This window comes from Xenopus laevis, chromosome 2S (assembly GCF_017654675.1).
Source record: "Xenopus laevis strain J_2021 chromosome 2S, Xenopus_laevis_v10.1, whole genome shotgun sequence".
NCBI classification, from domain to species: domain Eukaryota; kingdom Metazoa; phylum Chordata; class Amphibia; order Anura; family Pipidae; genus Xenopus; species Xenopus laevis.
The window spans coordinates 90,139,177-90,166,120 of record NC_054374.1 but is presented as its reverse complement, the minus strand read 5'-3'; the positions used below and the strand labels follow the sequence as shown (position 1 = coordinate 90,166,120).

The following is a 26,944-nucleotide window of genomic DNA, read 5'->3' as shown; positions in this document are numbered from 1 at the left end:
GCCCACCTCAAGGTGGGCATATCGGAGGGAGATCCGCTCGTTTGGCGACACTCGCCAAACGAGCGGATCTATCCATGTATGGCCACCTTTAGTCAGGTTCTCAGTTTCTAGAGATGGAAGCATTAAGCACAGTTTCCCAGCACTGAACAAGTCTGTCCTTTTTCTCCATGTCTGATTCCAAAGTAAAATAATGAAGCCAAAAATGACATAATTATCTCTGTGAGTAAGACAATAGCAAGATGGCTGAGATAGTATTGGGAATCGAATCTGCATTCTTATTGGTTAATTCTGTTCCATCTATATTTGTTTTTCTTCTATACTTCTTCTTTAGAGCCCCAGGGCATAGAGACGCAATTGAAAGTTTCTTTGCATTGTCTATTAGACATGGAGAGATCACAAGATGCATATGCAAATCAGTATATTTCATATACTGAAAAGAGGACCTTTGAAAAGAGGACATTTTTTCCCAGATTGACTGTTTTGCATAAGCAAAGTGACTAAAATATTGGTCACAGTTTGTGTTCTCCCTATAGCAAAGGGCTGTATCTCAACCCTTTTTTCATTTGCGTTACGTATGATAAGATGAGTTTTTTAGTATGCAATGGTAAGATTTTGTCTTCAATGTAAGAGAGGAAGATAGTGTTTGATCATCATGGCTTATAAATGTCAGAGTCATCTTTTTTTTTTCTTTAATTTACATCTGTACTTGCGTATGGGTCTCCCCCATGTATATATTAATTCTGAAACTGGTCCCTTCATTTTGTGAGGAAAGAAACAATAACACAGTTCAGCATCTGGGATCATTACAAGGTAAAAAGGAAAGTCAAACAAATAGGGAGGGACTGAATTAAGAATACAGATAAAGTTCAGCTTCAAGCCCAAAATGCCAGAGTAGGACTTTTTTTAGTGAGCAACCAGACAATACTTTGATTGGTTAGCTTTTATGCATGTTCAACAGTGAATAGGCAGTGACTATAGCATGCCTATAACCTCAGGTCATTGACATCAGCCAAGAGCAGACTGAGCATATGCAGTAGTACCGCAAGAGAAAAAATGGAGAGCTTTGGGCTGGTACAAATGGGCAAAAGATGTGGCCAACCTTTTCTAGCCATGTTCTTTTTTTATTCTTTAATTCCTCATTTAAGCAGTTTTCGGCTGTATGATTTTGTCAGTCCATCTGAATAATGTATTACATGCCATAAACACCATGTTCATTGGTCTTGGAGGCTAAAAACACATCAGTGTGAAAATGTTTACATGTTAGCAAGAAAAAGGTAAGAACTGCATAAAACTCCCAGCATTGATAAATACAATATTCTCATTTGTTACCATGCATACAGATTAAAACATTCAAATATTAACTTGTAAATTAAATAGTAGTAATGCCAACAGTTGAAAAATGCATTTTTATTTCAAAGGTACATTTAATATTTAAACATGGCCTTACCTTTGTTTAAGATGTTCAATAAAAATAGGACTATGCAAGAGGAGAGCCAATGGATTAGTAGAAATGTGCTGTAATTCTGATATTTAAAAGGGTTTATTAACTCAATCTGGCAATTATAGGCCTGTAAATTTGAAATCTGTAGTGGGAACATGTTTGATGGTCTTTAAGAGATCACATTTATCTGGGAATGGCATTTGAAGCAATAATAATCTTGGCATTATAATGGAAAAATCATATCTTTTAAATTAAATTGCCTTTTATGATGTTGGACAGGAGAAATGCAAAAATGTTATCTACTTAGATGTTACCAAAGCTGATACAGTGCCACATGAAGGTTTGTTTTCTAAAACTTTTGGTCTTGAGGATGCTGTTTGTGCATGGCTATAGAATTGTCTAGGAGGCCATGTACAAAGAGTAGTTGATTTATGGACAGGAGTCTTTTGAAGTTCAATGGATATATAGAATCTGACCCCAAAAGCGTTAAAAAGAGATTTTGATCTACACCTGTTCTTGTGCAATAATGGATTAATATGCAAGTGTGATGCCCCCAAAACATTACATGGATGTTCTACTTTGTGCTATGATGGACAAAGTGATTTCATAATACTTTTTTATATATGCCCTACAAAAATAAATGGTACATTATATACATTGGAGTGTGACTCAGTTGGACACTAGATATATTGAAGATAGATAGAAATAATTTTGAAAAATTGGACAGTTTCAGAGACAGATACTGGCACGAATCGGCACCCAGAATCCAGAACCCAAGCTAAGCTCCCTGGTCTCAGCTCTCACTTCTGCCTATAACCGCTGCCTTTCACCTCGGGGGGAGCCCTTGGCTAATTGGATGCCGCCAGGTCTTATTTGAGAGAGGAGCAAAGCTAACGGTTCTGGACGAGCAAAGGGGCACGATAGTCTCTCACCAGGATACTGGAATGGAAGAACACCTCAGGAGAACAGGCCAGACAACACAGTGTGGAACAGGCAGGCTGGGCCAGCACAAGCAGAGTAGAATAGTCAGACAGGCCGGAATCAGGATTGGAGAGCATAGAATAGTCGATGGACAGGCAAAGGTCAGATTGGAGAGTTTGGAGTTAAACAGGCAGGCTAAGGTCAGGATTGAAGATATCAGAGAAGTCAGGCAGGCAAGGGTCAGGTTTGGAGAGATCAGAGGAATCAAGAAGGCAGGCAAGGTCAAACACAGAAGATCAATCAGGATTCACGAGGAATAAACACCCAGGAAGTTTGCAAATCAAACCTAACAACGGGCAGTCCTTAGAAAACTGAATTCCTCTTTTATACATTTGAACTTCGCCCCAATGCGCGATGACGTCATCACGCTGGCGCATAAACCGGGAAGCGTGCTCGTGCACGCGCCATAGGAGAACCGGCACTGAAGGAGGTAGGATGCACGCGGCGGGCGTGCGTCCCCGCTAACCACTAGACCACCAGGGTAAGAGATATTCTAGAACCCATACTTGTATAGCAACTATTAGTAGGCCAATCCTTTCTGATTCCTTTTCCCATAGTCAAGTGGATAAATCAGATTACTTTGAAGACTCTTAAAATAATTATAACACTTACTTCTATCTACACCCATTTGTTGATGTTAACCACAATGTCAAACAGGAATAATTTAGCATAAATGGTTTAACATATTCATGAAATATAAACTCTCAGCTCTCCTACAATCAAATTAATAAATGTCCATCCAGCTGTTTTAATGACCCTTTATTGCAGAGTTAATCGCTTTTCTTGCTGGTAGAATAAAAATAGCTTCATAAGCGATGCATTGTTAGATCAGAAATATGACACAGGCCATACAGAAGTTTTACTATCGGAGGGAATTATTTTCAGGCAAAAAGAAAAAATTAAAAAAAAAATTGAATCATTTTCATAAACATGCAAATTAGATTCAAGTCATGGTTGTACTGATTTATTAAAATATATAGGTTCATTCTAACAGTGAATGCTGTCTAAAAATAACATTTGAAATAAAAGATATCAAATATTGATCCAGTTCAAATATTAAACAGAGCCTTTTACTTTAACACGGCAACATTTTCATCCTTTGTCATGATACAGCTGTTTATGTCTGGAGGCAGAGCAACTCTATCATAATATCAATATAAACCACCAGTCCTGCTCCTTAGGGCAAAGCAGGAAGCCATGGGCAGAGAGTCACCAAGCACCATGCCCAGCTCGCATCGCCAGACAGGAGGCTACACCTTAAATCAAAATACAATTTTATCTTTAATTACTAGATAGTACTTTGGGAAACTGGATTGTATACTGACTGTTGCCATTTATATTCCGACCTGTATTTAACTGGGCTGAGTAATTAAAGCAAATAAAACATCCTGTGATTTATTGTCGTGGAGGCAATTGTTTTCATATTATTCTTTGACACCTGCTGAGTGAGATGGATGCAAATAGCTGTCATGGGGAATATTAGTCAGGCTCCATCTGGAAGCAAAGAACTCGCACAGTGTATACAGTTTGTAAACCCTTAACCATCTGTAAAGTTTAATTAAGTTAAACTAGAGTATATAACAAAACAGAACATGAAATATTCCAATTATTTCCTATTCACAGACATTATTTCCCACAGATTACATGCATGTTGAATTAAAAGGAAAATCATGGCAGCGCAGGTTTTATTCAGTCTAAATGCTAGCACCAGCAACCATTATTTGGGGAATTTTGCATTTGAACAAATCCCTACTTGTACTTTCTCATGAAGAAATGACAGAAGCTCAGTGATAATACACTCTTCTTGCACTGGGAATCATTGAGGCAAATTTGCTAAAGGACAAAGTGGCTGTCGCTTGCGATAATTCGCCAAAAAGACAATTCGCAGGGACATCACCAATTTACTAAAAGGTGTGGGGTACAATTAGCTAGTGAAAGAGCTCAACGCTAATGAAGTTTAGTGCCCTTTTCACTCATGTGAACGATCGTTACTCCACAAATTGATCAAAGTGCGAACTTTCCAATAATTTACTCTTGTCGACAGAGTCTGTTTCGCCAGGTTATACCTGGCGAATTGATAAGGTGAAGCAACATTCTCCACAATCTTATCAGTGACATCATACAGTATCCTGAATGCTGAAAAGTCATAAAAAAAGATAAAACGCTGGGGGTTTTTCATATTTTAACGGGGGATTATGAAAAAAAATTTGTTTAGAAATGTCCGCGCTGATGGATTTTCGCTGGTTAAAGTACACCAGCGTTCGTTTGCCACTCTTAAACGTTGCATTTTTATTAATAAGCATATTTGCTGACAATTAACATTAGGGAAGTGTGGCGGAGTCTTCCGAGGCGCAAATTCGCCCTTTAGTAAATTCGCCCCAATCTGTAGCAAAATGTATACAGCAAATCACAAAGGACATCCATGTATCAGTCTTGATCTGTACCGTGTACCGTTAATTTGTTAAAGTGCAAATCCATGAAATTACTGGGATTAATCTATTCAGGGTTTAAAGAAGGACTCTATGATTTGAACATAAAACAAATGTGTATCTGTTACAGCCATTGAGAGAGATGTAGGGACCCCAGGCACAGGGGTTGCAGTTTTACAAAAACTAAATATCCCCCATGTATATACTAAAAACTAACGAATCACTTCAAACAACACATGCTATTTATTAACATGGTTCCCTCACAAGGTCGATTTGTCATTGTCTTGTCTTCTCTCCTCTTAGGGTAATATCACACAAGACTGTTCCTACACCTGCTTTTCTTTAAAGGTGTAATTTATATACAGGTATGGGATCATTAAAACATTAAATTAACCAAACAGGGTTGTTTTGCTTCCTACAAGGATTAATTACAGTATATTTTAGCTGGGATCAAGTACAAGGAACAGGTATGGGACCTGTTATCCAGAATGCTTCGGGACCTTGGGCTTTCCTGATAAGGAATCTTTCCATAATTTGGATCTTCATACCTTAAGTCTACTAGAAAATCTGGTAAGCATTAAATAAGCCCAATGTACTGGTTCTGATTTTAATCAGGATTAATTATATCTTAGTTTTGATCAAGTACAAGGTACTGTATTATTATTACAGAGAAAAGCAATAAATTTGGATTATTTGGATAAAATGTCTATGGGCAATGGCCTTTTTGTAACTCTGAACTTTCTGGATAATGGGTTTCCGGATAACAGATCCCATACATGTACTGTTTTATTTGTACAGAGAAATAAGAAATCATTTTTTAATTTTTTTTTAAAAATCTGAATTATTACATTAAAATGGAGTCTATGGGAGTTCACCTTTCCATAATTTGAAGCTTTCTGGGTAATGGGTTTCCATATAATGGAAACCCAAAATTATATGTTTAAATATAATTTTCACCTTTAATGATATGAGGATTGTTGGTTTTTCATTCCAGTATGATATATTGCATATAAGATACAGATAAAGCTTATGTTTTCATTTTCTGCTATTAATCAGAAAATTATGTCCCACAAAAATAAGCCTGAGTGTCCTTCCTGTTTATTGTCATGATACTGACTTTATACTACATGAGCCAATAACGATGGGTATGTGTGCTCCAATGATGCTCATACTGTGATCTGTAAGATATTGATTTACACATTGATTCAGTCAGTGACCCATATAAGGTTGGCATACTAATTATGATGTATTTGCTTTCTGCCACTCACAATGACACGGTATAAAGATTCTTCCATTAACAAAAGCAAGTTGGCCCAGTATAAAGGAGCATTCACATTAAAGCTAGTATAAACACCAGTCCCCAGCATCACCAAACATCCATTTTCTCTCTCTTTCACCCTCTCTCACCAAACAGCTTTGTACAATAGTCACGCCTTTGGACTCTGCAACATCTCACTGTCTCACTGAACTACTAGTCAAACTAGTGCCTGTGGGAGGACTGACTCTCTGACTCGCCTGTGTCTCTAGTGAGAATTTTGTCCCTTTAAAATTTGATTATATTCAACTATTAGGTATATGGATAAATTGCATGTAAAGGCTCACCAATTGCCTGACAAAATCTTATTAGCATCTAATGAGTTGCTGTACGTTTTGTATGTGTAATGTATAATCAATTAGCATTCAGGGTTTTTTAGGTGGTAGGCTAATCACCAGGTTATTAGCAGAAAGGAGAACCAAATCGTCCAATCTGCCTTAAACTCACTACTGCAATATTATAGTAGTTCCCTTAGACTGCAAATACTTAATTGGTTTCTAAATACAATGCATCTGTTTTCAGTGTCTCAACTAAGCCTTCGTATGTGTTTTACGCTAAGGGGTCAATTTATCAACAAAAAAATTCATGATTCAAGTTTTTTGTTTGAACTCAAATTAGAGAATTCAAACAGGAGAATTCTCCTGTAAGCTTATAATAGGGAGTGCACAAGTAGGCAAATGGCACATCTTTTTTTTGGCCTGAGTAGATCAGATGGCAGTACAGGAAAAAGGGGCTGCACTTGACTAGGACTAGGGGGTGTAGGAGTTTGGTGTGAGATCACCTCAAAGGTGGTCAGAAAGCCATTATGTAGCAAGGACAGCCTTTGTTCCCAACAAGGTGGTAGTGATTGGGTTCAGGACCCTGCCGATAGTGCACCAGGTAGGGATTGAGCATTCAGGAAATAGGCCAGTGAGGACCTACGGGCTCCAGCGGGCAGGGCCGGCCTTAGGCCTATTGGACCAATTGGGCCCAATAGGGCCCCGCACCACAGGGCAGCACAGATAATATTTCCCTCAGCACATGATGCTGCCTGGCCTGCCCCCAACTTTGAGAGTCCAGCCCACCCCCAACTCTGATAAGCCAGCCTATCCCCCAACTCCATAGGTCTAGCCTGCCCCCAACTCTCATAGGCCCAGCTTTCCTCCAACCTTGAAAGGCCCTGCCTGCTTCCAAGCTGAATCGGCCCAGCCTGCCCAAAACTAATTGGCCCAGTCCACTCTCCTATTTCCTCCCTCTCTCTCTTACCCTGTGTGCCCCTATTATGTGCCTCTATTTCATCCCTCTCACTCTCTTACCTTGTCTGCCCCTTTCCTTTCTATTTCGTGCCTGTATGCCCTTATTTTCCTAAATACTTGGTGTGTCAGTAGCCAGCAACACTTTGTCTAGGGGCCCCGCCAACATGGTCCCAATTGGGCCCCACATTTGATAGGATCAGCCCTGCCAGCGGGACAGCAAATTGAAGCTATGTCTGGTTCATCACACTGAGATGTGAGATGCCCATGTTACACATTTAATACCTTTATTTTACCCTTTCCTTTGCTGAGGAGCTACGGCCACAAGTAGCCACTTTAAATCTGGGTCAAAATGCTGAGATTAGGTATTTTTCATTTCCAGTGAGCGGCATTAAAACAACATTAGAGAGTTATTTTTGGTACCCTTATTTTTTCAGCCAGCAGCGAGAACCCTGGAACTACCACCATGTTCAGTGTTGCATTAGCTCTAGGGTTCCCCAGCATCAATATACAAACTTGCGCATCATTCATCAGAAAAGGTGATGCTCAGTACAATTATGTGGAGATGCAAGAAGTGTGTTAAAATTCAAGAAAACAAGACATCCCCCCCCCCCCCCCCAATTTAGCATGATCACACTTGGTTGTGTTCATAAATCACCTTTACTGTATTCAGATGATGGTATCACTTTAAGGGGGTTATTAATAAAAATCATTTTTTTTCCCAGATTTTTTAAAATAAAAAAGTCCGTCCAAACTATAATCCACAATATGACTTGATTTAATAGAAGAAAAACACAATTTAATCGGATTGGAGGCAAACTCAATAAAATCGAGCGAAAACCTGAATCGTATAATTTTATTAATCGTATGTAAGTAATTCCAGCACAGACCACAGAAATATCCAAATAGGATAGGGACAGCTCCCATTGACCTCGGCAGGTCTGAGAAGCCAGATTTTCGGATTCTGGATTTTTGCAGCATCGAACTTTATAATAAATCCCCAAAAAATTTAGGCTTTTTTTCCACTAAAAATTTGGATTTTATAGGAAAAAAAATTTTTTTTTTCTATTCAGACTTCAATAAATAACCCCCTACAGATATAGTTCTGACTGCATATGTTTGAGACTGAAAGATTGCACATGGGAGTTCTTTTATTTTCAGCTGTATTCACATGGTATCAATATAATTCCCCTCACTAAAAAAGATATTGGCATTTTATTTTTAAGTTATTCAACCACTATACTCAGTGGGTTTCAGGGTGACCCAATACCTTTGTTAGTTTCCATTTATCTATATATTGTGTTTTCAGTTTATCCCTTCAGTAACCTCTGATTATTCAGTGTTACTTTGGGGAGATGATTCATCAATCACTGGTACAGATCGAGCAGGCTAATCTTACAGGTTACAATCTTATTTCAGAAAGAAGAAATGAGGTCAAAAGAGTCAGAAGGGAGGGATGGTTACACTTCACGCACTTTTATGTATCATCCTATAAAAAAAATATTGTCACTCAGACCATGGTTAGGAAACTATACACAAGAGTTTGCCTCCAACTGTTTCATTTCCATGTGTGAAGAACAATAACAGTTCCAGTCGCATTTTATCATCCCCTGAATTAAGATGATCAAATTTATCAGTATGAAAGGTATTGTATAATATCTAAACTTTTTGTGTATATACTGTATACACTGTATTGTCTGGTAGACTCATACTATAAAGACTATGAATTTAAAGATCACTGAACTGACTTAAATTATTCAGTCCAGCATATTAAACTAGCAGTTAGTCAAGCATTGCCAAATAGGTTGTGAGTCTGTAAGGTAGGTTTGTAATGTAAACATGCTTAGTGTTTGTCATGGTGTGTGTGTTGGCTGTATCTGTACTTACACACCCTGGGGGCTGATTCATACTAGCTAAAACAGTACAGAACAAAGCTCCTCAAAATGAGAGCCTATACACATTTTTTCATACTTCGAACTTGGACTCACTGGTGAGACTCACTTTTAAAGGGAACGTAAAAGCAAAAAAATAAAATCCCAGTTTTACTTTTTTTAATGAAAAAGTAACTTATCTCTAATATACTTAAATTAAAAAAATTGTACGTTTTTATAAGAAACCTGACTGTATGCAATGAAATTCCCCCTTCATTTTCTTGCTCTGACTGCTGGGGATAAGAAATGTGGGACAGTCCTTAACTGCTCTGCAGGGAAAGGATCATACTTTCAATCAAACAGCAGGTGGAGCCCCCCCCCAAACCTTACTTCCCAGAACTTGAGCAGCTTTGTTTGTTTCCCTGTAGAGCAGCCGGCAACCTTGTAGAGATTCGTATCCATAGTAGTCAGAGCAAGTAAACAAAGGGAGAATTTCACTGCAGGTTTCTTATAAAAAACAGTACAGATGTATTGAGGCTAGGTTTCTTTTTCAGTTAATAAAGTAAAAATGTGATTTTATTTATGTCTTTACATCCTGTTTCCAACTCCAACTGCAGGTACAAAGACCATGAAGCCAGATTTAAACATATAAACTGGGATTCTCATTGAAGGATTATTTTGCTGCAGCCGCAGGTTCTAGAGAGTTGGAGAAAGTTTATATTAAACAATACAAAAACTATAAAATCCACATTAGATTGCATTCCAACGCAGGACCCATAAATCAGCCTTGTTGTATCAGCTTCTGGCAGATGCGCATGGTCTTGGTCTTGCAGAAATGTTTAAGAGATGTTGGCCCTGTGGCCAACTTTAAAAGCATAAATTGTTTAATTAGGCTTGTGGTGAAGTATTATTTTATTTTAGACTTTAGTTTCCCTTTAAATCACTATTTTACTACAGTATGTATGCCAGTGCTTTATGAGCCTCTATGAACTAAATATTAAAGACCCTATTTCTAATCTCAGTCCAGCCCTAGACACATGTACCTTTGTGATTAGTAGGACAAAAATCGGGAAAACACATTGTGGGCCCCACCAGCCCAGTCATGCTCTTTGTTCTAATCTTCCTGATGCAGGTCGCAGCAAATACAAAGTGCGCGCATGCTCACGTGCTGCAGTTTGCGGTTGGGTGCTGGCTCAGCAGTTGGAAGCCAGCATGGAACCTGGAGGGGGCCCTGCGACAGTAGCCCGTGGGCCTCGAGCCTTCCAGTCCGACCTTGATGTGCCCTGAAATTAGCACCCAATTTAGTGATCTGTACATGCATTGTAAATTGGCTCTTATAAGTGTATCAAGGAAAAGGGTTTCCATAAAATCTGTCACAAACTGTTGCTGTTTAGCAGAGATTATGCAAAACACCTTTATTAGTGAGTCTAATTAGGTTTTACAATGCAGTCAGAAAATTTACATAATATTAGTTTGCTGACAATAAAAGCTAAGTAGATAAATTCTGATTTCATATCATATACAGGTTTTAAGGTACATGGGTTTTTAAATGAAGTTTAAAATGTAATGGGAAACTAGCAATGGGCAAACATGAACAAGTAGAAATAATTCTTAAAATAAAAGCAAGAGAACAGAGTGAGAGGCATAAACAACATGCAACTCCGCCAAGAGTTCTGTATGAAAACCAAGAATTGATTGGAAGGACAGATGGGAAATGGGCCGACTTTTCCACTCCTGAGTGTTTCACACACTCTAAATAAGTACTGGCAATGTTACATAAGGCAGCAGCTACCCTGGAAAAGCATTGCTAAAGGTTTTTTCATTTATAAGTTCTCTGCAAAATATAAAAAGGATATAAATTACAATATAAATGATGTCAGAGTTTGTATAATGTATTTATGTGACTGACTACTGTATTTATTATTATACTTTGTACATCTGTTGCATTGTATGCAGTAACAGGTAATAGTGTTTAAACAGATAATGAGGAATGGATGCATCATTAATTATCATTTAGCTGTTCTGGGATTGTGGGAGGGAACCAAAGCACCTAGTGGAAACTCACACAAGCATGATGCAAATGCAAATGAAACTCAGTGCCATGGTTGGAATCAAACCCAGAACTTAGTGATCAAATTAGTAATAATGAAGTAATATATAAGGAAAGCCCATTGTTATATTTTTTTCTTTTTTGGGGGGGGGGAGGCATCCTAACAATTCATATATATTCCCAAACAATAAAATGGCAATCACTAAACAGTAATTGTTAAAGTAGAAGGAAAGGTGCTCCTCACTTGGGGGTGCCAAAAGTTAGGCACCCCAACTGTTTGCATACCTCACACATCAGGAGAAAACTGTACCGGTCTGGTGGTAATTCTATCTAGCACCACAGAGGGATTGGCTTTCGGCTTCTTCTTTCTTTGCGTAGGTGCACATGCCCAGTAGTGCGAAAAGTCGAACTTTAACGAAAAAGTTGCCTATTTCGCTCTACTGTGCATGTGTCTGCCCCAGGCAATTTGAAGAAAGAAGAAGAAGGAAGCCGATCACTCTGTGGTGCTTGCTGGAAGAACCTCCAGACCAGTGCAGTTTTCTCCTGATAGGAGCACCGGCCTGGGGGGGGGGGGTGTTGAGGTAGGTATATATCATCACTTGGGGGTGCCTAACTTTTGGCACCCCCAATTAAGTATGCCTTTCCTTCTCCTTTAACCGTAACAGGCAAGTTGCAGGCAAAATGCCTACTAGAATACTAGAATTGTTAATGAATCAGATGAAAGCGAGTGTAGGACTGGTCAGATGGCCAGCTTGAATATAGTGCAGATGTGGATAGATTAGCTTTTAAAAAGGTAGGCAATCCAGTTTCTTATGCAGAGAAAAGACAGGGACACAAAATAAAATGTCATAAAAGACACTAAGGGGCACATTTACTATGGGTCGAATATGGAGGGTTAATTAACCCTCCATATTCGACCATCGAAGTTAAATCCTTCGGCTTCGAATATCAATTTGTTCGATCGAACGATTGAAGGAAAAATCCTTTCCGAAGTTTTTTTTAAAGAGACAGTACTTCTACTATCAAATGGTCGAATAGTCAAACGATTTTTAGTTTGAATCGTTCGATTCAAAGTCATAGTCGAAAGTTGAAGTAGCCAATTCGATGGTCGAAGTAGCCAAAAAAATACTTTAAAATTCGAAGTATTTTTTATTCTAATCCTTCACTCGAGCTTAGTAAATGTGCCCCCAAGTTTGCCCAGGAGCAGTAACCAGGGCTGGAACTAGGAGTAGACAGAAGAGGCACCTGCCTAGGACCCAAAGATAAGGGGGCACTTGGCAGGTACATATTAAGTGTCTTCTGCCTACCCCTAGTGCATGTTCACTGGCCTCTCTAGCTCTCCCCTCCTTCCTATTTACTTTTCAAGTACTGCCAAAACAGATTATTTTTTCTTAAATTAAATATTATAATTATATTTTAAAGATAGTCACTGCAAATAATCAGAGTAAGCCATCCGTCATTCTTTTGCCCTTGATTGGCTATTCTTCTTTAAGAAATCTCTTTATATTCTCATTCACAAGTAGATATAGTATCTAGCATCGTTTTTGCATCCAGTGTGCTGCTATCTAGGAACAGAGTTTTTATTAGGCCTCAGAACTTTCAAGCTGCCCTGGAGAAATCAAACTGAAATTGTTAGACTTCTTTTCATATTGCAATGGTAATATATCATTCACATTTGTGTATTCCACCAGAGTTTCCAGAAAATAAGAAGTACTAATGCTTGCCAGAATATAGTCTGAGGGAAAAAGCTTTTATCTATTTAATTTAATAAATGGGATAAGCCAGCAAAGGAGATTTTTCTCTTCTTCCAAGTTAATGGCAATTTGTTAATTTGCCCATTATAAATATGCCCAATACGAAGAATTACAACTCATATGATCTTATAGTTTCTTATGGTTTTAACACAAATATTTCCCAGCTGAATGGGAAATGGGAAACGATCCAAAAGAAAATTAATGCATTTCTAACCTGATCTATGACTTCTTTAATTTAAATTTGAGCCTGCAGCAGATTCTCCCAAGAAGAGACTTGCAAGTTTTAATTGGAAATAAAGTTTCAATTCCCATCTGCTCTCCGAAGAGGTCTCTGCAAAGCTGCTGTGGAGAAGGTGAGAGGTGCCCCTGTGAAACCATATCTAAAATGGGAATTGTCTGTCTTGTCTGCACTGGCCTCAAATTCCACATGCTGAAAGAAGTGTATAAATTGAGTCAGGCAACTGAAAGGCACACATTACAGTTTTAGCAGTTCTGTGAAAACCTTCTGCCCTTCAGCAGTCTAAGACATGCTCAATATATTTATAATCATTGCAAATAGAAAAATAAACAGGCATGATTTAGAATCTAATTTCCAACTATTAATGTGGCGTTATGATGAGTGAAACAATATTGTGTCACTGTCCCAGACCTATTCTGTACTCCCACGCATTGTACACATACGCAATACTTGGTAAAGTGGATAGTTATTTACATCTGAGCAATAATAAAACGGTCTAATAGTACGTGAGATATTTTTCATGTAACAACTTGCAATACAAATTCCAATTTATATGACTAATTTACACATGGTTGCCATTCATTTACACATAGTGCATTTTTGCCTATTGTTATTCTAGTCACATACATTTTTTAGTGACTACAGTACATGAAAGTGATACTAATGCAGTAAGACAGAGGAGGGTAAAAAAATAAGCAGAATGTTTGGTGGATAATCTCACCCTGAAACGTTCGTTCTCACCCCAACAAGGTTATTTAAAGATATTGCAGCAGTTGCCCCTGTCTTCTTCGTGAGATCAACCCCTTTTGGGGCCCACATTTGGGGACTATTTTGTGTAATCCATTTATTCCTGGCAAATATCTTCTGTGCCTTACCCATTGTTAACCCTTGATATACCATGGCCTTTTGTGTGTGGGGGGGAACCTTGAATGAAGCACACCAGGGAGAGAGTTGTAGTTTAATCAGGTTCTCTTTATTTGAAGCCTTTTGCAGAACATTGCCCGTAACAGCACACTCCCGGGGGTACACACTCACAGGCAGATTCCCACTGGGAACACTATGCCCACTTACTTCTAGTTGGGGCCATAGCTGCCCATGCTAATTACCTTGTTCTCTTACACTTCCTAGAGCGTATTATTACACCACTATACCTCACACTACCTAAGCTCAATTACTCTTCCAGGAGGTTATTCTACTGCTGCAGTGCCCTCTGCTCATCTTTCTTCCCATGCACATCTCTCCTCTACTTCCTGGAACATTCTCTTTTATAACATGCTATTTTCCACCCCCTGGGGCCTTGAAAGTGAATTTTTTCTAAAACAATCCTCAAGCTTTCTGTTGTTAGGATGAATTAATCCTTGGAGGAAATATACCATTTAAACCCTCGTCTTTTAATAAAATGGGCTATTATTTGTTGATAATCCCAGTGATCACAGCAATCTTGATGTATTTTTTTTGTATCTTTTATTGTAGGAGAGAACAATAAGAGGAGATCTGTGTGGAATGCTTGATTGTAAGCTATTATCAATGAACGTTTAGAATACCTTCTATTGTCTAATTCAAAGGAACCCTCCCAGAGGCACTGAACATTTAACAGATGCATGGTGATAACCAGTGGTATGACTAGATGTTACTGGGCCCCAAAGCAAATTAATTTTAGGGCCCCCAACATATCCAGCGATTCTCCTGTTTTACCAATATATGTTGAAATCGCTTATTATTTAATAATATTATCTCCTCTCCAGATCTTTCTGATTGCTTGTATCATGATGCTTAATGGAGGTATATAATGTTTCCACATCTAATGATACCAATGCATGAGGTCACTGAGAGACCTTCCAATTTTTTCATTACGTCCATAGTGTCTCTCACATGTTTTTGCAGCTGGTGGCATTTTTAAAAAATGCCATTTCTGGGACTTATTGCAGATGGTGGGTGCTGGAAAAAACCCTTTTGCCTATTTATTAAATTGCCCCTGCTTACCCTGCAAACAGCACCACTAACCCCCAGCATGTCAAATGTGTATTGTTAATACCTGCCTATTTACATCAGTCTCAGTGTGGTTTGCCAACACACCAAGAAAGTTTAATGATGCACATTTTCACTTCTCTCTCTCTTGACCTTCTCAGAATATGTCCTTGCATTCAGACGGAAAAGATAAAAAGCTTTGGAAGTTAATAAGATTTGTATAAAACCCTTTTTCAGAATCATTTTGTTTTAACATCTGAATAATAAACAGTTACAGAACTGGATTACTCATCATAAATACACTGACTGTACCAGCAAAGAAACACAAAGCTATTACATAGAGTTATTTTATTAATGCATACCATCAAGTAATACAGATTATAAATCTATGGAACACTAGACATGAAATATAAGACAATCCATAAATGTATTTGATTATATTTCTTGTTGTTTTTATTAATTTCAGGTACATAGTGTATGTTTTTTTTCATTAAGTTATTACTATAATTTAGGTTCTAATAGTGGTTGGAATTATGTATTTACTGTTGAGTTCAATAAAAAAAATGTAAAATTTAATTGCATTGGAATCAATGGCCCTTTTTACTTGCATTTTCTATCCACATGAAAAACATATCAAAAATTATAGTGCTTATTCGGGAACACCGATTTGCAATTCCATTTCAAGTGAAAAAGTTTTGGTCATCAATAGACCTTATTATTACTAAATGGCTGCAGCATTCTTATATTTGGACCAATACTGTATTTAGTTTAATTCACACCAATGGTAAACCAAGTGAGAAGTGTAACAAACTGTAGCAGTGCTGCATTCCAAGTTGGCATAACCTGAGGGGGTCAATGGACAGTGCACATTTCCAAATGCTTGAGTTCTTATACCACTTTGGTTTTACTTATGTCTTCAGGTGGTACATAACTGGAAGAAAACTTCCATGTGACACCCATTATAATGCAGATTTATTCAACAATGTATTCGTGTTTATTTTACAGTATTAAAAAAGATATGAAGGATATATAAATCTTTCAAAACAACTTTTTAAAAGGAGATTCACTCCCATTATAGCTGGATGTTAACATAATTAAATGCAGTAGCATCTCTCTTAACTTAAAATCAATATGTTTTTAACAGACAAAAAAAAGCAGAATATGATGCCAATGCCTGACATAAAAGATACAACAAAAAACTGACATCCCATGATTATTCTAATCATGTTCGGCAAGGCTAAATTGTGAATTTAGCCATTAACACCTTCTTAAATTAGGACATAGGTTTGTTGCAAAAGCACTATTATGTGAAAAAGATTACCACGGGTGGGTGCTCATTGCAAAGGGCACGTCCTAGCTAAATGCATGAGAATTTGTGAAAAAAAAATTCTCAATAATTGAAATTCTCAAAAATAGAGAATAAAAATTAACTATTTAAACTAGAACATTTTAATAATATCCCAATAACTTTTGATCCTAATGGTATTTGTCAGGGCACTAGCTGATTAAAAAAAGCCTGCAAATAATCTGACAATGACCCTTAGACTTGAAACCTGTTGGGACACGTGAAGTTTCTTGCATAAAAAAACTTAAATTTCCAGTTTTTGTGTTCCTTGCATATTTGTAAACCTTCTTAGAAGCTAGAGGAAACCAAAAGGAAAATAATTATATATCCAGCAGCTCATGATTGGCTGAAAACTGCATAAACCAGTCAGCCTGGGGTTTTTATATCAGGCTATTTTGAATTGGACTGTTCAGTTCAAAACCGAATAGGTGGCAAACCTATTGGTGGACTCAACTTACAGGCAATTTTGAACTGAACTGTTTGATTTAAAACAGGACAAAGGGCATACTTAATGGTGGGCCCCATTTACCCTAGAACCCCATGGTTTGGAAGAACAAATGGAAATTGCATACAGCAGTTGGGTGCCTCTATAGAAAAGTAACTTACAGTATCTGCAAAACACTAATATCATTTATAATCTAATCATGCTTCTCGTACAGAAAGGGCAACATGAACCACAGCATTTGTAATGTACAACACCTAATTCTGTTCCAGTGCACTGAGTAAACTTGATATTAAGACTGAGTTATAGAATTCTGCTGACCATTTACTTAATTATATTATACAAAATTGCCTTAACATTATTCATTATCTTTCTCTAGAGTAGTTATAGCATTTAATTTAAAATATGTCATTTTTTATGTAACTGACATTCAAACTGACAATTTGATTAAAGGCTAATGCTATATTCTCAATAGACTGTGACAATGGATTGCAATTATCATGCTGCTAATGTACAGTTTTGTAGAAGGGCCAGAAGATTATTAAGGGGCAACTAAACAGCTTTTAGGTCTCCAAGCTGGTTTGTCTTTCCTTTAGTAAGTCTTAGGCGGTTCTGAACCAACTAAATGTTTCGTCAGTTAAAGCAGAACAGTCTGCCCAGTAGGACAAAGCTCAAAGATCTGTTATGATTGCTGGTCAGAGTTAGAGTGATTATAGATTAGCAAGGACATAGTAAGATAGTTTAAGTATAGCATATAACATAACAAATAATTTTGTTTTAATGTAAATATCAAGAAATGCAAAATAAAAAACACTTTCAGAAAGAAATGCCAATAGTAGACTGTAATGTATACATGAAATGATAGATAAGGAGGTGGATTAAGGCTAAACGGTGCATCTATCCTGAGTTCCTTTAGGGGCCTCCTTGGAATGGGTTAACCCAGGTGACAGATATAAAGTGTAGTCCTAAAATAATTTGTAAATACATTTATAGTTGCCTACAGTTTTATATAGTCACGTCATAGTATACCTTTTAGGCTCCCCTAGTATGGAGTTACCCATTTAAATTGGGACAGAGACTGATACATCTTGCAGATCCTTAAGACAAAGTAATATGACAGTGTACATAATTTGTTAACTTTTGAATGCAGGACCACTAACCTGGCCAGCTATGACTTGACGGAAAATATACCCTATTTACTGTAAGGGAGAGTAGGTGGACCAGTAGGTGGCTTGCATTTGGAATCCCCTGGGGTGGGCACTTCAAAATATCTAAAAAGGAGGACACAGCCACTAAAACACAGTTAAAAAAAAAGAATTGGAAAAAATAAATATTTATTTTACTTTTACTAGTCATATGCTACTTTTGCTAGCATATTCTAACCAAATTAATTTACTTTACAAACAAAAACAATAGATGTCTTGTTTTTTGTATTCATGCCATTTCCAAAAGTTTACTGTTGGCCAAGAACTCTTCTAAGACGTTGTGACTGATGAAGAGTACAGTCTGTACCATATATTGCCACAAATACTGCATGTACTGCATATCCCTCAGTGCTCTTTCACTTGCACCAGAGGAACTGATAAATGAGCTCTTCTCATAGTGATATGCTAAAAACTCAATCTACACTTGACCCTTACCCGCAAAATGTTGCCACTGTAGGACCTGCATCCAAGCCATTACCACGTCTTCTCACTCTGTACACTAATTTGGAGCACGTCTCTGGGAATCTTTGGGAGCAAAGGAGTATGGAATATTTCCGTAAATATGGAAGGAAATAGTGTTCTTATTTGCTGCCCTTGATTTTGTGTATACTAGGGATAAAACGACATGTGCTCTGGATACATTTATTGCTCTGACAGCTTAATGATAGGTCAATATGGATTCACAACACTGCTTGTCATGGACAGTTGACAAGCTCTCTGGAAGGTGAGCAATAATACAAAATACAGTATTAAAGTCACAGTTTAATAGCAAACCCATTCACCCGCAACCTTGATTCCCCACAGACCACATATCTGCTAACAACAAACATTAAAAAAAAATCTCAGTAAATCCTATTGGTTAAAGAAATGTTTAGCTGCTTTGTTAATTAAAAAAGTCTGAATATTTAAAAAAATATACAAAAATACAAATCAAATCTATCTCTAAATTATAAAATATAATAGATCAGAGAGAGCAACAAAATCATCTTGCTTAAAGGGGAACTCCACAATAATATAACTTAAGCTTTTTGAAAAGTAAACATAATTTAAAGCAACTTTGCAATATACATCAATTTAAAATATGCAGATTTGTCATGATTTTTAATGGTTTGGAACAATTGTCTAAGCATAGCCCCTAGCTCTGCTGCTGATCTGTCTGACTACTTTGCTGAGCTGGCTGACTACCATTACTTTGTATCAGCAGCCATCTGTCCTTAGCCTGCATCTTCCAACCCCCACAATTCCTTGCACATGTGATTTCCAAGGAACGGAACATCACAGTGCAATGCATTGTGGGTTATGTAGTTCCTGCATGCTGTCTGTAAGCTGTGGAGAAGTTGTTACAATTTGTAACATCAGTGTTTTAGTCCCTGCTTCCCTGCCAGGATTTCAAATGATGCAGAAAGAGAACTGTTAGAAAATGGCATTTATTCCTACTTTTTGAAGAAACAGGTAACTGTGATGGGTATATTAAGGGTTTCTGTGTTATGTGGGCCTCTTTAATCTTGTTAACAATCTCCTGGTTCAATATTCCCCTGGGCCAACAGTTTATTTTTGTAAGTTTGCTCTTTTTTGACGTATCACATTGATTTTCAATATTTTTTTATTTGCCTCTAATGGATCACTCAGTTCTGAATGATAAACAAACATCAAGAGACTTTAAAGAAATTGTTCAGTGTACAAATAAAAACTGGGTAAATAGATAGGCTGTGCAAAATAAAGAATGTTTCTAATATAGTTAGTTAGCCAAAAATGTAATATATAAAGGCTGGAGTGACTGAATGTCTAACATAATAGCCACAACACAACTTCCTGCTTTTCACTCCAGCCTTTATACATTACATTTTTGGCTAACTAACTATATTAGAAAAATTTTTTGATTTGCACAGCCTATCTATTTACACAGTTTTTATTTTCACACTGAACTGTTCCTTTAAGGCCTTTTAAAATAGGGAATGACCTGGAGCAGCATTTTTGGGGGCAATGCCACCTGAGGAATGTTTCTCAGCCCACCTCACTGGCGTGACAACCCTGCCACAGAGTTACGCGAAGAAGAGGAATACATGGGGACAAATAACTTACATAAAACCCATGTGTAAACAAAACAACATGAGAGAAGTTAAAGGGCCAGTAACATAAAAAAAATGATTTAAAAAACTTGTTTCTACTTCATGAAAAAAAAACACCAAGGCAGTTTTAACTTTCAATTCACAAAGTCTTTATTAAGAAATTACTTACCGATTCTTTGCTTGCGCTCCTATTCAGAAACAGCAACAGGGTGACGATCCATTGTGCGGTGCTCGATTTCTCCTCCCTGACTATCTCCTATAAAGACTTTGTGAATTGAAAGTTAAAACTGCCTTGGTGGGTTTTTTTTTTTCGTTAAGTAGAAACAATTTTTTAAAAAAAAAAAATTATTACAGGTCTTTTAAAGAATAATATATACTAGTTGAGAAGAAAAGTATACATATTTACCTGCTTTATACAAAGTTAAAAGAGAAATGCTGTATTAAAACAGGCCACTATCTAAAAGGTCTTCTTTTTGAGGGTCTATTTTCAGCTTGCAATAAAATGTCAAAAAAGCTATTGATTAATACATTGGCAATCATTTATACATTATACAGGCAGCCACAGCTATGCTGCCACGAATCACCCCTCCGAGTTTAACTTTACAGTGTTGAAGCAGGGTGAAGGGTAGCTGAATTGCTAGTGCAGATATCGCAATTGCTCTTTTGACACTGCTAGAAACTTGCGGGCCGCTGCCATCTGAAGTGAGTTTCTCAACTTGCCTAGAGGAAGCAGCACCACTGCCAGTTTATAGGCAGCATATAAGGGCTAACAATATTGCCGTATGTGTTCATGTCGGCATTAATAAATGTTTTGGAAAGTTTAGCTGTGAATAAACTGCTGGTCTATTATTACACTGAAGGCATATGGGGCATTTCCAGTAGGAACAACGGTCAACAGTAATGCATGAAACAAGACTGCAATGGGTTGCATTCCACTGTCTACAACGGGAATCAATAAGAATTACCTTGATTGGCCTACAGTTGGGCACTAAACTAGTAACATAGGCAGAGTTTGACCTAGTCAAATAACCTATAGCACTGAGAGAGACGTCATTGATGATAATTATAAAAGCTTTATAAAAATTAACATAATATATAAGGGCATTAAACCATATATAGATGCCCAACTTGTAGCCCTCCAGTTGTTACTAAACAAGGGCTGTCTACACTTGCTTTTAACTTTTCTAGGTAAAGTAATTTCAGCACAAGCCATGTGCCAGGAGGTTGGCATCCCTAATTCATCCCTAATTTGTTTTTCATTACCATGACATTGGTTCTATTTGCATATATTATGCCAATGTTGCATGTAAAGAAGCCGTGTCATGGCTACAGTAACTGTGATTAATAAAGCACAAAGTAGCCCATGGAGCATCTGTAAAAAAATCTGTAAAAGCCAAAACAAAATCAATTAATAACAAATATCATTTTAATATACTGCAGTGGATAGACTGCCCTCCAGTAATTTCTGGAGACCATACATGACAATGGGACTCCTCAATTGACCCTTCGCCTTCAGCTATCCCATTGAACCCCTTAGTTACACACAGTAATGAAACACAAGGAGCCAGAAATGGTGAAAATGGCCACAGCATTTATTGACATTTTATCAAATAAATAGGGCCTTGCCAGCCTCACCCCAAGGCAATATTCAAAGCCAGTATTCCATAAGGGGCCGCTACTATGCTCTGCCGCTCCTCACTTGAGATCAGCACTATGACATTATATCCACCACTGAGTATTAGGCTGCCTCTACCTACAGAGAGGATGGCCCCAAACTCTGTTACGAGCAGGAGCTGCATCTCCCACCGTGAGAGAAGTTCAGCAGCCCTGCTGTCGGTCCTGAATCTGCAGTGTGTCGATGATAGGAAATCCAAGCAGGCTGTCATCTAGAACAAGCAGTAGTAGCATATGTGTCAATCAACCCACTGTGCAGTCACAGGAGAGAACCTCCTTTCTCCCTCTTCTAAATTTACCTGTGCAGTACTCTGGCAAGGTCCTACCGTTGCTGTGACAAATAAAAACTTAAATACATTATCATATATCCACTGTTTTGATCCAGAGGAAGGCAAAAAAAACCAGCCTGAAGCCAATGCCAATTATGTCTCAAGAGGGAAAAAATACCTTCCTGACCCCAATGGCGATCAGAAATATTCCCTGGATCAAGCACTTGACATTCATTTAACATGAATAATAACATGCAAACACTCATGTTTATACTGTATAAACCACAATATAATAGTACATGCAGTAATACCTCCACATTTTCTTATTAATAGATAATATGGGAACATAAAGAGAAACTCCTGACTTTTCACAAAATATGCAAAAAAAAGGGGTGGGGGGGGGATGTTTTTACCTGCTCAGAAGATAAGGAAGTGAACAGCTTCTTCCCCTGACATCACATCCCTTTCTTTCTCCACCCCAGCCCTGCCTTAACTCATTCCTTCTCACCCCCTCATAGCTACATTTGATTCTGCCAATCTTTAAATATAAACCAGTGTAATCTGGCTGCTGGTCATTCGGATCCCTTGTCATGCAGCCCCTACTTTTATAGCTCCAGGGCTTTCCTTTCCGTTGCATATATGTCGTGTGTTCTACATTGGGCAGAATTTGTCTGCACATCACTGGAACTCACAGTACAGTTTTTGCTGTATTCTATATCATTATAGGATGGGCAATCTAGAATTATGGGCTAATAGAATGGTACTTCTATGTAAATAGTGAATACTGTATATTTTACTGGATCCACACACTTGTTTTTAATACAGATACCTAGTCCATGGCATGAGGCAGAAAATGAAGCATAACATCAGCAATATATAATCTTACTAACAAAGATACCTCACTAACAAGAAACAGCAGAATAATGATTTTTATATTGACCCAAAAAGCATTCCTTCCCCTTTTGTATGGCTTCATTGTGGTGCGGCTTTTTTTTTCGGGGCCAGACAGATTTAAACAGTGATCTTTGATTGGGTGCTGGATTAAATGCCAGATAGGAAACCAAATGAAAAATCATTTGCCTGCTGGATGCCCTTGAAAGAGGCCTTTTTTCATCTGCATTACTTCCCTTTTTTTATGGGCAATTTGTTTTGATTAAATAAAGATACCGGGGCATTGTCTGACAGTACTAAAGGTTTCATTCGGTTAGTGAAATATTTTTTATTGCAGAAGGAAGAGTGACCCATAAATTATGACAATATTTGATATACATATTATTAACTAAATGGCTTCTGCAGACAGAGGGGAAAGGATAAAGAATGTGTAATATTTTAGCAGACACTTGAAATAAATCAAATTATTATTCAAGAAATGTTACCTCCAATTAGTTAGTATGTGCAAAAGTGCTTTAAAAAATGTAGTGGCTTGCACTATGCACAAACTTTTATATCAATGTTAACATCCCATTAGGTTTTAAGTACAGTATATAGATATAAATCTAAACATCTATTCAAATATCTTTCAGGTACATACAGAATTTTCGAAGTATGGTATGTTGTTTTTCTAACTGACTTTCTACCTGTAAATGATAAATCTGAAGATCGATTTTTGCAGAAAGTTGTATAACACAATGATACAACAGTTGTGGAAGCCGGTTAACAGATGCAATAAATATCTTTCTTCTGGCCCAAATACATGTCTAGATGCATTTGGCTATTAGAATTCTTTATAGTTACAGTAGAGAGGACTTTTCATATTACGGTAGCTTTGTAATTTATCTTGATGTAGTTAGACTTACAGTTCAGGTAGTAGCAGAGTTTAAATATAACAGTAAGAGAAAGAACTAGAAACTGGGGACAACAAATACTGTACAACGTATATTGTAAATATACAGCATAGGAGGAATATCATAGTCACTGTATTTCAGTTACACTGTGCTGCTTTCTGACATTATGATATATACAGGTGGGTGTCTCCCATAGACTCCATTTTATCCAAATAATTTTCTTTTTCTCTATAATAATAATAACAATAACAATAATAATAAAACAGTACCTTGTACTTGATCCAAACTTAGATATAATGACTCCTTATTGGAAGTAAACCCAACCTATTGGATGTATTGTTTACATGATTTTCTAGTAGACTTAAGATATCAAAACCAAATTACAGAAAGATCTGTTGTCTGGAAATCCCTAGGTCCTGGGCATTCTGGATCACAGGTCCTGTACTTTAAGATATGTGTATTTTTACATAAGTCACAAAAAGTTTTAAAAATATTGTCAAAAGGGTTTTTAAAACATTTTACCAACATTTTGGCAAAATATTTTTTTTCATGATATTTAGCCAAAGTAAAAAAAAAATTAACAATGCAAAATTTGACACCTTTGAGAAAAGAAATATAATTTTAATAATTTTATGAGCTCAAATGTGTCATCTGTATTGAAAATCTATTAAATGTGTCTTCATCATTTATCATAAAAAAATTTTTAGTGAGTAAAAACTTGATTTTTTTTATTACATATGGTGGGGGGTAGACTCATTATTGCATTTGAGGAACAGTTTCCCAATACTTCACACACATATTTATAAAGTGCAATCATCTCCCACAGTGCTTAAAGGAGAAGGAAAGGCATTTTATTGCCAATAGATTAGCTATAATAGTGCAAGATAGAATGCTATATTTATTCTGTAGAATGTTTTACCATAGCAGAGTAAAAAGCTCTAGAGGCTCTGTTTGTTTAGGATAGCAGCTACAGTATTAGTTTGGTGTGACATCACTTCCGGTCTGAGTCTCTCCCTGCTCACTTATAGCTCTGGGCTCAGATTAAAGCAGAGAAGCGGGGGGGGAGGAACAAACTGAGCATGCTCACGCCCAGGGCAAGGAGGTTTAAGCTGAAGGCAGAGTAGAGTTCCCAAAAAAATTAAGTCTACGCATATCTCATGCTAGGTACTTAGTAATATAATTTTTTTCTCCCTGCTTACTCATATCTTTGGGCTCAGATTACAGCAAGCAGGGTAGGAGGGAGGGGGTGGAAAGGGATGGGGAGAGGGAGAGAGAAGCAAACTGAGCATGCTCATGCTGTGCACTGGAGATTTAAGCTCAAAACAGGTAGTCTAATACAGGAGCCCATGTGGACACAATAGAAGGAAAGAGGACTCAGAGCAGCATTACTTTGAGGGTTTACTGGTGTATTTTTATAGACCTTTCTGATAAAGCTTACTTAGTTTTAGCCTTTCCTTCTCCTTTAAACAATTCAGACTTTAAGAGGTTTTCCAAAAAAACTCAAATGTTTAGAGGTTTTTTGACGTATTTGTATTTTTTACCACATTGTTCAGTGCTTTTTTCGGTTGAACTTTTTATATTCAGATCTTTAAATAAAATCAATGACAATTGTGGTTTTAGAGATTGTGAGTTTATTTGTGGTTTAAAATACACTAAAATTCAAGCTTTAATAAATAATATAATAAATAAATATAATTATATAGAGTCAAACAGGCACATGAGGAAGAAGGTCACTTCCTGTAGAACTTACAGACTAACTGGGTAGTGGCAGATAAGGGTCGGTAAAAAGTGTTGCTATGCACAGAAGTTTGGGCATTGGTCCTTAACTGGAAAGTGTTGTAATACCTCCAAAACATAGAATCTTGGTTTATTTTTGAAGAGACTAAAAGAATGTTCAATAAGGCAAAATTTAAGCATGGAAGAGGTAAGTAGTAGTACCAAGAATAGTTATGGATAGGAGTAATAGGATGGCTGGTTAGCAGATGGATTTGGAATTCAAGCCCTTCCTCCTAGGGGGGGGAAGAGAGAGAGAGAGAGAGAGAGAGAGAGAGAGAGAGAGAGAGAGAGAGAGAGAGAGAGAGAGAGACTTAAGTGACTTTTTACCACATCTTTTAGAGCAGATATTTCATTATTTTAAAAAAAAAGACAGTTTTAAACATTTGTTTAAAACAACTCCATGTTTTTGTAACTTTGTTGTATTTTATACAAAGTTGTAGAACCCAGTTTAGAAATAGAAATAGCAATTTCTACAGTATATCTAAGCCCCGTAAATGATGATGGATGCAGAGATGCGCTAAAATAAGCCAAAATGCCAACAACTTTATAATATACCCACACACAGGCCAACTTTCCAACAGACCAAACAGCCAGAAATATGGCCATTAATCCTGTAGCCAAATAGGAATGCTGTCTGTTTTTTAATTTATCTCTCTGCACTTATCTACAGAGAGCTGAATTATTCACTTAACTCTTTTTATCACAATACCTACAGTACACAATTATTTATTTTCTTTTTCTTATCCAGACTGTTAACCACTGTGGTCTAAATATTCTCTGTACAGAAGCAACATTATGTTCTCAGTTTATTATTTCATATAATTGTATTTGTTCAGAAAACTATTTTGCATGCCTTCAAGGTCATTATAAAAACAATAAAACATGACTTAATTCAGATGTATTGGTATGTTTTGCTGCATTCTGCAAGAGCGGAAAAGATGAAAAAATGTTTATCTCTAGGAATATAAGAACAAGGTAGGACTGGCCTGCCAGGGAACAAGACCCAATATAAAACAGTTCTCATAAAAATCTCTTGGTTCCACCTCATAGCCACACCAAAAACATTTAGAACATGCTATATCTTATTGTTATTAGCATAGG

General features: G+C 37.1%; 1 protein-coding gene across 5 annotated transcripts in view; it reads right to left on the bottom strand.

The window, feature by feature from the left end:
- Positions 1-26,944, bottom strand: part of caln1.S (calneuron 1 S homeolog) — a 154,682-nt gene that overhangs the window by 9,464 nt on the left and 118,274 nt on the right. The gene's annotated exons all lie outside the window — the stretch shown is intronic.